The sequence below is a fragment of the Neomonachus schauinslandi genome, chromosome 1 (genome assembly GCF_002201575.2).
Source record: "Neomonachus schauinslandi chromosome 1, ASM220157v2, whole genome shotgun sequence".
Classification (NCBI taxonomy): Eukaryota; Metazoa; Chordata; class Mammalia; order Carnivora; family Phocidae; genus Neomonachus; species Neomonachus schauinslandi.
The window spans coordinates 212304871-212318932 of record NC_058403.1 but is presented as its reverse complement, the minus strand read 5'-3'; the positions used below and the strand labels follow the sequence as shown (position 1 = coordinate 212318932).

At 55.1% G+C, this 14062-nt stretch overlaps 1 non-coding gene across 1 annotated transcript; it reads right to left on the bottom strand.

Moving 5' to 3' along the window:
* Window positions 1-697: 697 nt before the first annotated feature.
* Window positions 698-804, bottom strand: LOC123326931. Its single transcript, XR_006541402.1, has one exon. It is a non-coding gene; the product is annotated as a U6 spliceosomal RNA (small nuclear RNA).
* Between the last annotated feature and the right edge of the window lie 13258 nt (window positions 805-14062).

Genomic DNA, 14062 nt, shown 5'->3' with positions numbered 1-14062 from the left:
CTGAGCAAGCTCAGCTTGTCGTTCCCCGGCCCTGTTTCTGGTCTAGGCCCTCTCTCCCTGAGCCTGCTTCCCTTCAGTGGAGAATGATATTTGGGAACCAAGAACGGGGTGCCAGGTACGCTCAGACTTCGGGGATTTGCTGTTTCCAGAACCCTCCAGTGAGCAGGGCTGAGCAATACCCACACACACTCCCATTCACGCCTTGTCATTTAAATCTATAGCCTACCTATCAATCTATCAATCATCTATTGATCTTATCAGTTATCCATCACGTGGTTATGTATCATCTCTCCCGCCATCATCCACTTACCATGTTATCTATTACCTACTGGTCATCCGTCTGTCTCTCAGCTGTCTGTCTTAGGAACTGAGAGTTCCCGCTGATTGCTCCAATCCTATTGCACGGCCCCAGGATTATTTCTTCCCTCTTTCCATAGTTTAACCCCTTCTCCAGCAGGGGAACCAGGCTCAGAGGGAGAGTTTTGAACACAGAGATGAGGTGGTCTCCCTCCCTAGATCCCCTCATATGTTTTATTACTTTCTTTTCTTTTTACAAAATAACTATGATTTTGCTGTGAGATTCTCATGGATGGAAAACTAAATTGAATATTTATTCTGTCCATTTCATTATACCATGTATTGCAGTTGCCTATTTAGTGAAAAATAAAGAAACCTGTAATTTTTGGCTTAAATTTTTTAAAATGTGGAACATTTCATGAATTTGTGTGACATTCTTATACAGGGGCCATGCTAATCTTCTCTGTATCATTCCAATGTTAGCGTGTGTGCTGCCGAAGAGAGCACCCTAATGTACCTTCAGTGAGACCCAAAGTTCTCCCTGCGGTCCCCAAGGCCCCTCATCACCTGCCTGGTCCCCTCCCTGTCCTCCCCCCCACCTTGCTCACTCTGCTCCAGCCACAAGGACCCCTTCCTTCAACACACCAGGCCCGGTGCTGCCCCAGGGCCTTTGCACGGGCTATGCCTGCTGCCTGGGAGGCTCTTCCTCTCGAAATCACCTGGCCCATCCCTCACTTTCTCACACAGGCCATCTTGGGCCTCCCTAATATAGCCCAACATCCATTCACTCCCCTACTCTGTTTTTCTTTATAAGAACATCTCTGTCTTTACATTTTCCTGTATGTGTTTTTTGTCTCCACCAGAAGGTCAGCTCCACAAGGCAGGGATTGAGGCTTTTTCGTTCCCTGCACAGAGCTTGTCACACAGTAGGTGCTCAGTAAATCTTGCTTGATATGAAGGTCATCTTTCTTAGGATGAGGCCTGGCGCAGCAAGGCAGGCTGAGTCTTGGTCAGCCCGGGCCTTCCGCCGTAACAAAGTGCTGCGGCTGGGCCGCTTATAAACCATAAACCCTGATTTCTCACCGTTCTGAGCCCGGAAAGTCCAGCACCCAGGTGCCGGCGGCAGATGAGGTCGCCGAGAACTCTGTCCCTGGCTCGCGGCAGCGGCTCCGGCTGTGTGCTCATGGGCCTCTCCTCCGCGTGTGCACGTGGGCAGGGCTGGCCTCCCTCGCAAGGCCAAGGCCACCGGTGCTTTCAGATCAGGGCCGCACCCGGTGCCCTCACTTTGCTTAATCACCTCCGACAAGCCCCACCTCCAAATGCAACCACACCGGGGGGCTTGGGGGGGGGCACAATCGCCCCGTAGCATCGTCCTCCTGAGTCCCGCTCTTTCAGCCCCCGGGGCAGCTGGAAAAGGCCTGACCAGGGCCGAGCCTTGCGCGCGCAGCATGTGCGGGGCCCTGGGGCCGCAGGGAGGGCGACGGCAGCCTGGCGCGCAGGCGCGGGAGGCGGGCGTGTATCTGATTGCGGCTCTAGGCTGCGGTGCGGTAGCTCCCAACTGGGGAGATTCTGCCTGCAGGGGACGTTTGGCAACATCTGGGGACCTCTGTGGTTGTCACACTGGGACAGGGCTCCTAGTATGGAGGGGGTGGGGCCAGAGACGCCGCTCAGCCCCCCCACTGCCCGGGACGCCCCCAGAGAGTGACCCTGTCCAGCGTCAGTGTGGCGGCGCTGGGGTGGGGGTTCTTGCTGCTTGAGAGCCAAATGGCAACTTTAGAGAAGGAGGCGGGGAGCTTCTTTCCAGGAGGAAAGTTCCATTTATAACAATGGAACTGACCTTGGCTGGGGGCCAGGCGGTTGGTGGGGAGGGCTTCCCCCCAGAGTGAATGATGTGGGGGTTACCTAGGCGACAAGTGATGGGTTGGAGGAGACAGCTCGTGCCAAGGCCCAGGGGCGGCGGGAGGGGCTGGAGGGGAGGCGATGGGGAGAGGAGGGGACGGGCCACCCAGGTGCTTGGACGCTGTGTTCACTGGGAGGCTGCTGGGGGGCCACGGAAGGTTTTCAGGTATCGCGAGAGGGCAACACGGTCCCGTTTGGCTTTCGAAACCTCCCTCTGGCAGCTTCCAGGAGAGCAGGATGCCGGGTGGCACCAGGACCTCTGCGGGTCCCTTCCTCCACGGAAAACATTAAAGGTGGTGTTTCATGGCGGCATTGGTGTACAGACAGATATAATCCAGGGCGGATGTGTGATGATATGGCTATGATTATTGTATTCATCATTTGCTCTGATTCTGGAGGAAATGAACACATTTTCATGGGCACCTAAGCCATCACGAGCCCCGGCACTGCCTAGTGGACATGCTGGGCCGGCAGCAGTAGCCCCTGGAGAGCAGAGGGGAGCTAGTTCTGGCAGGCGGTCGGGACGGGGCGTTGATGGAGATGCAGGGTGGGCAGTGCCGGGGGGCACTGATGGAGCTGCCAAGAGGCGGGGTGGCAGGGACGAATGGCAGAGCCAGCGCCGAAGCGAGCCGGCCTGGGTGGCTCCATCCGTCGATCATCCCACTGTTAATCTCAGCTCGGGTCTTGGTCTCAGGGTCGTGAGTTCAAGCCCTGCGTTGGGCCCCACGCTGGGTGTGGAGCCGACTTAAAAAAAAAAAAGTCAAGGAAGGGAAAATTAGACACACAAGACTTCACAGAAATTAAAAACTTCTGTGCATCAGAGGAGCCATCAAGGGAATGAAAAGACAACTCACAGGATGGAGAACATTGTTGCAAATCCTGGTATGAGTCCATTGTCTGAAATGTATAAACAACAACACAAAATAAACCACCCAATGGTGGTTTATTGCCACCATGGAACACCATTGCCATTGTGAGAATGCACAAAGGACCTGAACAGACATTTCTGCAGAGATGACATACAGATGGCCAGACGTCCCTGAAAAGACGCTCCACATCACTGGCCATCCGGGAATGCATTGAAACCTCAGTGGACACCACTCCCCGCCCCCAGGATGGTTAATAGAAGAAACCTGAAAACACCCAGTGTTGCTGAGGATGCGGAGAAGTTGGAGCCTTGGTGCGCGGCTTGGTGGTGGGGAGCGGCCCCTGGGGAAGACAGTCCCGTGGTTCCTTAAAAAGTTAAGCATGGAGGGCGCCTGGGTGGCTCAGATGGTTGAGCGTCTGCCTTCGGCTCGGGTCATGATCCCAGGGTCCTGGGATCGAGTCCCGCATCGGGCTCCCCGCTCAGCAGGGAGCCTGCTTCTCCCTCTGCCTCTCTCTCTGTCTCTGATGAATAAGTAAAATCTTTAAAAAAAACAAAAATCACCCTCCGACCCAGTGAGTCCACCCCTGGATAAGGACCCAAAAGAATTGAAAGCAGGAATTCTGCAGATACTAATATACCCATGTTGGCAGCAGAATTATTTACAATAGCTTGAAGTAGAAACAAATATCCACAAATAGATGACTGGATAAACAAAAATGTACCATTTCAACCATTTTTTTAAAGTAATCTCTACACTCAAGGTGGGGCTGAAACTCCCAACCCTGAGATCAAGAGTCCCATGTTCTATTCACTGAGCCAGCCAGGTACCCCTCAACTGTCTCTAAGCACACAGCCCAGCGGCATGAAGCACACTCACCCTGTCCTGCGACCACCCCCACCCTCCAGAACTTTCCATCTCCCCACACGGAGACTCTGTCCCCACGAAGCACGGACTCCCCACCCCCTGCCCCAGCCCCCGCTCCCACCCTCTCCTCTCTGTCTCTGTGGACGGGACTCCTCTGGGGATCTCCTGGGAGTGGGGTCCTGCGGGATGTGTCCTTCGGGGTCTGGCTCCTCTTGCTGAGCCCAGTGTCCCTGGGGTCTGTTCACTTTGGTTGTTAGTACATTCACTGAGTTGTGCAACTCACTACTATCTAATTCCAGAACATTCCATCACCTGCAAGGAATCCCTTTCCCCAGAGTAGTCCCTCCCCATACCCCCCCATCCCCCGGCCCCCACGAGCCCCCTTCCCGTCGTCCGTGGATGAGCCTGTTTTGGACGTGTCACCCACGTGGACTCACACCCCGTGTGGCCTTCCGTGTCTGGTCCCCTCCCTGAGCGTCGTGGGCTCGGGGTCCGTCCCCGGGGCCGCGCGTGTGGGTGCCTCACTCCTGCTGGTGGCCGAGGGACGCTCCCATGCGTGGTGGACATGCTGTGTGTGTCCCTTTATCCGTCGATGGACACTTGGGGTCTTTCCACTTGGAGGCTGTTGTGGATCCTGCTGCTGCGAACACGGTGAGCAGGTTTTTTTTTCGTGGACACGGGTTCTTGTTTCTCTTGGGGGGACACCCAGGAGTGAGACCGCTGGGTCAGAGGGATACCCCACGTTTTACGTTTTTTGAGGAACCGCCTGACCGCCTTCCAGAGCGGCCGCCCCCTCGCGCTCCCCCTGCCCTGGGGGGGCTCCGAGGTCCCCTGTCCTCACCAGGCAGCGTTAGCCCCAAGCAGTGCTCCCGGCCCTTGCGTGCTCTGCCTGCCACTGTGAGGGCCGGGAGGGACAGACAGACAGCATTCATGACGATAGGGTGGCGTGACGATAGGGTCTCCCACGGGCCGGAGCCGCTCTGGTCTTCTCCTTCGTGTCTTAATTCACTTACTATAACCCATTTTGCATATCGGGCAGTAGAGGCTCAGGGAGAGTGCGGCCGGCTGGTGGTCACCCCGTCAGGTTGGGGGCAAGGAGGGGGGCCCCAAGTCTCTAGCCCGGCTGCCACCAGCCAGGCTGCACTTGACAATGACTGGGCTCTGTTTTTGTGCTTCCCCCTTTCCCTGGAGCTTCTGGCTGCTCCCTTGGGATCCAGGCATTGGCAGGGCCGGGGGCTGCTGTTGGGGTGCTTAAGGGCCTTTAAAAGGTGTTCCCAGCATTTGCCTGGGGCCGTGGGGTAATTAGACACAGCTATTAGGAGGCTGCTGCCAGGGGGCTGGTCTCTGGGGACATATGGGGACATTTGGGGACTGCGGCGAACAGGAAGTGTGGCCGCCCACCTGCCCTGCCCTCCAGAGGCCCTCGCTGCCTCCCCGAAGACACCCAAGGGCCAAGTGTCAGCTGCAGCTTTGTGACTGGTGGGTGTGTGGCTCTGGATAAGCGTCTGTCCCTCTCTGGGCGTCTTTCTCATCCATCTAGTGGATGAGAAGATAGTGCATCTCCCTCAGGACCCAGGGCCCCAGTCCTGGCTCCCCGGTGCCCAGATGCCACCCGCCTGCCCCCTAACCCCATAAACACCCTCTCTATCGTAAGTGGCCGTGACCCATCAAGCTCACTCACATCCCCAGCGTTGTTCCAAGCGCTCGAGGTGGGCACGGTTTTCTCTCCCATCTTACAGCTGAGGAGACCAAGACCCAGAGGCCCAGAGAATTTGAGCCACGGGCCCCAGAGCACACGGCTGGTGAATAGAAGAGCCAGGATTTGAACCTCAGCCGCCATGCTGGTCCCACCAGCCAGCGATCCCTACGGAACGTGGTCAGAGTCCTCCGTGGTTTGCACCCGCGCTGTGTCATGAACTGTGTCCCCCACCATAGGCTCGTGTGGAAATCCTGCCCCCCTAGTGGGACGGTATTTGGAGGTCGGGCCTTTGAGAGGTGCTGAGGGTCAGGTGAGGGCATGAAGCTGGGGCCCCCTGGTGGGATTAGCACCCTGGGAAGAGGATGAGGGACCCCTCCATGTGAGCACACAGTGAGAAGGCGACTGCTGTCCCCCAAGAGAGCCCTCACCAGACACGGCCCTCCGGATCTCTGGAACCAAGAGGAGACAAATGTCCCTTGTTTAAGCCACTCAACCTGGGTTACACTGCCCAGCAAACTAGGACAAGTTATCTAGTTTAATCCCCGGAATAGCCCCAGGAAGGCATGGTTACAGTTGAGGAGACCCAGAGGCTCAGAGAGGGCAAGACACCTCTGTAAGGCCACACAGCTAGGAATTGACAGAGGTGAGGTTCCAACTCCAGTTGGCCTCGTTCTCAGTCCCATCTGTATACCCACCCCCCAGCCCTGCCCCGTGACCTTCCCCAGGACCCTGCAGACCACTTGAGGGAGGCACGTTAGCGCCATGGTTAGTAGACTGATGTGGGAAATCCTCACCCTGGCATTGTTTCTTTCTTTTCCTTTTTTATTAAAAAATATTTTATTTTATTATTTTTTTTTTAAGATTTTATTTATTTATTTGACAGAGAGAGAGATAGCGAGAGAGGGAACACAAGCAGGGGGAGTGGGAGAGGGAGAAGCAGGCTTCCCGCCGCACAGGCAGCCCGATGCGGGGCTCGATCCCAGGACCCTGGGACCATGACCTGAGCCGAAGGCAGACGCTGAACGACTGAGCCACCCAGGCGCCCCCCAAAATATTTTATTTTTAAGTCATCTCTGCACCTAACATGGGGCTCAAACTCACAACCCCAAGATCAAGAGTCGCACGCTCTTCTGACCAAGCGGGCCAGGGGCCCCTCACGCTGGCCTTCTGCTTGCTGAGTGAATGGGCCTCAGTCTCCTCCTCTGCAAAATGGGAGTCATACAAGTTGCGGAAAGTTGTGGGATGGAATGAAATCAGGCCAGAGGGTACCTTAGCTGGGGCTTAGCCGAGAGGAATGAGCACTTGGGCCGCTGTCCTCTCTGACCCTCAGTTTCTCCTTCTATAAAATGGGCATGTTGTCAGTGCTTATTTGAGACGAGACTTGAGGCGATGAGAGCTCAGTGCTCAGAGCAGGGTCTGGTGCCGGTACGTGCTAAATATACAAGAATTCAAAAACGGGGGCCTAAATACACACGTGTCTACCAACCCACAGACGCTACAGCCACACACACGGACCCCTGCTGCCCGAGGACAAACGGCTTTCTGTGCAGACTGGGCTGTAACTCGGGTCACCGCGGGGCACCTGCGGCCGTTAGCCCGCAAATGTCCGTGAATTGCAATGACAAGAAACCAGAAACTCAGTTCCTCAGTTGCCCTGGCCGCATCTCAAGGGCTGGGCGGCTACGAGAGGCCCTCATGTGGGACAGCCTGGAGCTAGAATATTGCCATCCCAGGAGAAAGATGGTGGGCCGCCCCGGGTGGAGACCCTCCCCAAGGTCAGGCGGTGCCTGTGCCATGACCGTCCACACGGGGGCAGTGTGGCACAGGGACCCGAGCATCCCGGGCTTGCACAGGAGTGGCCCAGGCGCTCGACCCGGCGCAGCCACCACAGTCCGGTCCGGGGTCCTTCCCTCCGCTCTTGGACATCGGGGCCGGATTCCTCTGGGGTGGGCACTGGGGAGGGCCGAGCGGCAGCCCCCCCCCACTCGATGCCAGGAGCACCCCAGCGTGATGACCACGGATGTTCCTGGACATGGTGGCCCCAGCGTCCCCTGCGGGCAGAATCAGGTCGGAAGGTCACCAACATTGCTGACTGTCTCTTGGCAAAATCGCACTCAACAGAGAGTCACCATTCTAGCGAATCAGCTCATCACACGTGCAAGGATTAAGTTCTGAAAAAAGAAGCAGGGGGGGGGCGGGGAGCCTTCGAGCTTTTCTTGGCCATGACCTCTCTCCTCCTGGTTAAAAATGTGCGCACATATACATATGCACACGTGCACTCGCTTGGGGCACACATTTCAACACATGCGTCACCCCAGTAAAAGGTACACGAGACGCCCCTTGCCCTCGAAAAGCACGATGCACCTGGGCGCCAGGCTCGTTTCTATTCTGTGTCATTTACAAAGAGAAATGTGGGTCTTGACTGATTACGTTGATCCCTTGACCAGCAGATGGACAAAAATGATGGCTCGGCATACAGGCTGGGACCCAAGGGGGGGCCCAGCCCGTGAAGCCCTCCGACTGCAGGAGAGGCCAGTGTGATGGGGTCACCGCATGACACATCTTACATGCATGACGCGAAGGCATGCTGGCGGCCCGATGGCACATTGGTGAGGTTTCAGCGCGAGCCAGACTAACCCAGTTAAAACGCGGGCAGGGGACTTTTCTCCAAAGGGATCTATCTGCTCATGTCCAAGAAGCACATGAAAAGATGCTCACCATCACGAGTCATCAGGGAAATGCAAATCAAAACCACAGTGAGATATCACCTCATACCCACTAGGACCGCTAGAGTAATAAAAAAAACGAAAACAAAAAAACAAAACAAGAAAAAAACAACAACAAAAAAACCAGAAAGGAAGAAAGGTTGGTGAGGATGCAGAGTCCTGGTGCGTGGCTGGTGGGGATGGGGAATCGTGCAGCACTGTGGGAAACAGTCTGGCTGTCCCTCAAAATATTAAACACAGAGTGACTGTCTGACCAGCAACTCCTCTCCAGGTATCTACCCGGGAGAACTGAAAGCAGGGACCTGAAGACATATTTGCACACCTGTGTTCACAGCAGCGTGACTCACAACAGCCAAGAGGTAGAAACAACCTCAGTGTCCCAGCAGGTGAATGAATAAACACGGTGCGGTCCGTCCACATGCTGGAACACGATCCAGCCTTAGAAAGGAAGGGACCCTGACACCTGCCACGACGTGGAGGGACCCCGAGTACACTGCGCTCAGTGAGAGGAGCCAGACCCCGAAGGACACATCCCGCAGGACCCCACTCCCAGGAGGTCCCCAGCGGAGTCCTGTCCACAGAGACAGGAGAGGAGAGGGTGGGAGCCGGGGCTGGGGTGGGGGTGGGGAGTCCGTGCTTCATGGGGACAGAGTCTCCGTGTGGGGAGATGGAAAGTTCTGGAGACGGAGGGTAGGGGTGGTCTCAGGACGGTGTGAGTGGGCTTCATGCCGCGGAGCTGTGCACTTAGAGATGGTTAAAGTGGTAAGTTTTATGTCATGTGCATTTTACTACAACTTAACAGTATTTTTTTAAAAGATTTTATTTATTTATTTGACAGAGAAAGACACAGCAAGAGAAGGAACACAAGCAGGGGGAGTGGGGGAGGGAGAAGCAGGCTTCCCGCGGAGCAGGGAGCCCGATGCGGGGCTCGATCCCAGGACCCTGAGGCCATGACCTGAGCCAAAGGCAGACGCTTAATGGCTGAGCCACCCAGGCGCCCCTACAACTGAACAGTATTAAGAAAAACTATCACAAACAAAGAAAAAGCCCAAACCTGCTTGGGTAGGGGGAAAGAGCTGCGCATGGCTGAGGGTTGGGTTCGAGAGAGGGGCCTGGTGCTGGGGTGGGGCTGGGGTGGGGCGCGGCAGAGCAAGGACTTTGCCTGGGCTTCTGGCTGCCAGATGGACTACGGGGCGCCCAGTTAAATGAGCAAGGGATGTTCATACACTAAAAGATTATTCATTGTTTATTTGAAGTTGCCATGTAACTGGGCATCGAGTAGATTTTCTCTGCTAAATTCAGCAATCCTCCCCAGGCTGCACTGTGCCTGCCCCGCGTGCCCACCCCGCTGGAATCCCTTGCAGGCCTGATTCTCGGGCAAGAAGGGAAGACTGCCCGCTTCCCGCGGCGGCGGTCCACAGGACGAGATGCGCCCGTGCACGCGGTGGTGGGCAAGGAGGCTGGCTGGGAGAACACTCCGGGGATGCTTGCTGCGCCTGCCTGCCGAGGGCGCCGGGGTCACGCTGCCCACGTGTCTGCCCTTATCTGCCCGCAGCCCCCACCCACCCGTGAACCTTGGTGACTTTTATTGCTGGACTCAGATAAGGAGTCATAAGGGAAGAGTTTCAAAGAAAGCTCAGAACTGAAAGTCTTTGCAGCCACGCCCTCGAGAGTTTCTGGGCACACCAGCAGGCTGGGGAGGATGCTGGGCCAGACCCAACTCCACCCCTCCGTGCCTCAGTTTCCCTCCCCAAAGAACAGCACGGGGGAGATGAATATCTCCTGAAGGCGTGCAACATGCGCTGATTGCTCTGTGATGAGCAATGGTTATCCCAAAAGTGCAGCATTGATTCTAACGTATGGGGCGGGGGGGAGGTCTTACTGTTTGGGGTCGTCATATAGAGCGAGGCAGGATGTATGTACGGTCCATGCTTGTGATTCACAGCAAAGTCAAGTTGCCGCGGACGTGGAATTAGTGAGTGCAGAAGAAGGGCTCCAGGAGGAAATCTGGCGTGAGCTTCCTATGAGCCCCTGGTCACAGCACCTTCGTCAACCCATCAGTATGTGAACTTGTGTCATGCATGTGTCTGTTTCAAGACTCCGTATTTAATGTCGGCTGTGGATTCATAACACCGAACCCACGGCCGATAGCTCACCGTGAACGAAGCTTGTCCTGGGGCAGCGCTTTCTCAGTGAGCCAAGTCACAGCCGTCTGGAGCTTAGGGACACCAGCCAGCACGGGAGGCTTGGGGCCCAGTGCAAACAGCAAAATCACCCACAAAAAGCAGAAGGATGCAAACAAATTCAATGCACCATGAAAAGGAGGCTGGTTTACAGTCTGAGCTGAAAAAACAAGAGGGCAGGGACGTCTGGTGGCTCAGTCGGTTAAGCATCTGCCTTTGGCTCAGGTCATGATCCCAGGGTCCTGGGATCGAGTCCCACATCGGGCTCCCTGCCCAGCGGCGAGCCTGCTTCTCCCTCTCCCACTCCCCCTGCTTGTGCTCTTGCTCTATCTCGCTCTCTGATAAATAAATAAATAAATAAAATCTTGAAAAAGAAAAAGAAAAAACAAGAAGGCAGAGTGTCACCTTTCTCCACCCCAGCTGGGAACCACGTGGGGCGGCTCATGCTTTTTACTGCTCTGCGCACGCCCGCAAATGACTGAAAAGTGCCTCGAGTTAGTGATTTTAGGGCTGCAAATAAATGTCGGTGAGTAGGCGAATTTGTGAGTACAGAATATAAGAATAATGAGGACTGGCTGTGTATACATTTATTTCCATTGATGTGTTCTCCTGCTCCATTCACCAAGGGAGCTTTGGGGGAGAAACACCCCAGGTGCAATGAGCACCCTTAACCCAGATATTGGCCTCTAAATACCACCCTCCTACAAAAGGATCCTGGATTAATAGTGTCTTCTTTTTCTTTTTCTTTTTTTTTTTTTAAGATTTTATTTATTTATTTGACAGAGAGAGACACAGTGAGAGAGGGAACACAAGCAGGGAGAGTGGGAGAGGGAGAAGCAGGCTCCCTGCAGAGCAGGGAGCCCGATGCGGGACTCGATCCCAGGACCCTGGGATCATGACCTGAGCCGAAGGCAGTCGCTTAACCAACTGAGCCACCCAGGCGCCCTCTTTTTTTTTTTTTTAAGAGTGTATTTATTTGAGAGCGAGCAAGTGGGGGAGAGGCAATGGGGTGGGGGGAGAGAATCCCAAACAGACTACGTACGTGCTCAGCACGGAGCCCGACGTGGGGCTCCATCTCACGATCCCGAGATCATGGCCCTGAAATCACGAGCTGAGCTGAAGCCAAGTATTGGAGGCTTAACCAACTGCACCACCCAGGCACCTCAGCTTCCCCCCCCCCCCTTTTTTTTAAGGCAAAGTCTTGGCTCGGTTATTTGCCTCAGGTCTCAGAACAGCTGGAATTAGTAAAATGCAAGACCTCAGTCAGGCATTCTCTTCCTTCTTTCCTTCCTTCCTTCCTTCCTTCCTTCCTTCCTTCCTTCCTTCCTTCCTTCCTTCCTTCCTTCCTCCCTCCCTCCCTCCCTCCCTTCCTCCCTCCTTCCCTTCCTTCCTATTTAGTATATTCCTTGATGCCCCTTCTGTGACCAGCCACATGGTGGGCAGATCCTGAGGTCTGGCCATTTGGAGAAGGCAGAACTGGACATGGATGCTGTTAGCTCGAAGGGGCAGAAGAGGGGCCCTGAGGCTAGGGAAACCCCAGGGAAGGAATGAAGCAGTTGTCAGAAGGAGATTGGCAAAGTTTATGCAGAGGTGGGTACATTTAAGCGGGGGTTTTGAAGGGTAAATAGAAGTTCAGCACTTCCAGCTATTGAGAAACCCCTAGTCTGAGGGAGACAGGACCAGTCACAGATGCTCCCAACCCTGTGGGGTAGGGGCTGGAGCAGAGGGTGGGACTTGGGGCTGGGATCCTCAGGAGTGGGAGATTGGGTTCTGTGTGTAGGGGCTAGGGAGGGAAGGCTGCCTGGAGGCGAAGATGTTGGGAAGGAGCTGTTGGAAGTTGGCAAAGCAGAGAGGGTGAGGAGGATGCTCCAGGCAGACTGTATAGCATATGCAAATGCTCAAGGTATGAGCCTACATGGAGGGTTTGTAGGGACTGCAGCAAGTTCAGTCTAACTGAGAAGGATGAGGCTAGGAGGGGAGTTTCTGGGGCATGCTAGGATGGTAACATTCTCAGGAGCCTGGTCATGCAGGGCTGAGGTGGAGGGAGGGTCTGGGGCTTAGGGAGTCTGTGGGGAGGGGATGAAGTTTCTGCCAAGCATTCGAGCTGAGGTTTTGAAGGATGGGTAGGAGTTTGCTAGTCTGGGCCCTTGATAGCCTCTGAACTAGGGAGGAAGTTTGCATGGAAGGATCCAGGACTGAGAAAGGGACCCAGGTGGGGAGCCGGTAGGGGCGGGCAGGGCTCTGCTTGCAAGAGTCAAGAGACTCATCCCTTCCTGCGGTGTCTCCTTCCTGATACTGGCCCCAAGCTGAGAGCTGGGGACACAAAGATGACAAAGCTCCAGTCTTTGTCCTCCAGGAATCCGCCTGGGAGTGGGCCTTAAATGTTCCCCAGGAGGCGAATTGAGGAGGGGTCAGCATGAAACGGATCCTGGGTTGACAGCTGTACCACTGGCGTAACGAGTGGTGACAATCACTATTATTATTATTATTGTAACAGAAACCAATACTCGCAGCCTGTTTACTGCGGACCAGGCCTCGTTTTAAGCATTTTGCATAAATTCAGTCTCCTGAGATAGGTAACTGCCATATCTGTCTTACAAAAAAGGAAATGGAGGGGCGCCTGGGTGGCTCAGTTGGTTAAGCAACTGCCTTCGGCTCAGGTCATGATCCTGGAGTCCCGGGATCGAGTCCCACATCGGGCTCCCTGCTCGGCGGGGAGTCTGCTTCTCCCTCTGACCCTCCCCCCTCTCATGTGCTCTCTGTCTCCCATTCTCCCTCTCAGATAAATAAATAAAATCTTTAAAAAAACAAAAACAAAAAAGGAAATGGAGAGAGATTGAGTCACAGTCTCAAGGTCATGGCTCAAGGTCATGGAGCTGAGATGTGAGCCCAGAAATTGTGGGTGCAGAATCTGGGCCATTACTGACCAGTCCACTTCCTGCCATTCCCAAGCCTCCTCCTGGTCCAGCCTCATCCTCACCCGCCTGTCCTAGCGGCAGAATGGCCTCTGTCCTGATCACACTCTCCGCCACCACCAAGTCCGTCCTCCCCACTGCAGCCACCAGACGGCGCCTGTGAGCACCTGAGTCAGGTCCCGCCCCCTCTGCCCACAGCCCTCCAGGGCTCCCACTTTCCTGGGTGAAAGCCAAATCCTCCCCAAGGCCCCCAAGACCCTGCAGGACCTGCCCCACCCCCTCCTGCCGCTCTCCCCCTTGCTCACTGTGCTCCATCCACATGGGCCCCCTCACTGTTTCTCCAACACTCCAGGCCCAGTCCTGCCCCAGGACCTTTGCACTGGCTCTCTCTGCTACCTGGAATGCTCTTCTCATAGATATACTTGTGCCTTCCTCACTTCCTTAGAGAACCCTTCCCTAATCCCTGTATCTAAAATTCCACTCCCTTCCTAAGCCTCCTACTCTGCTTATTTTCTTCTCTTTAGCATGTATCTTAACATCAATATACAGTTGACTCTTGAACAACGACGGGGCTAAGGGGGTTGACTCCGCACACAGTAAAAAAATCTGC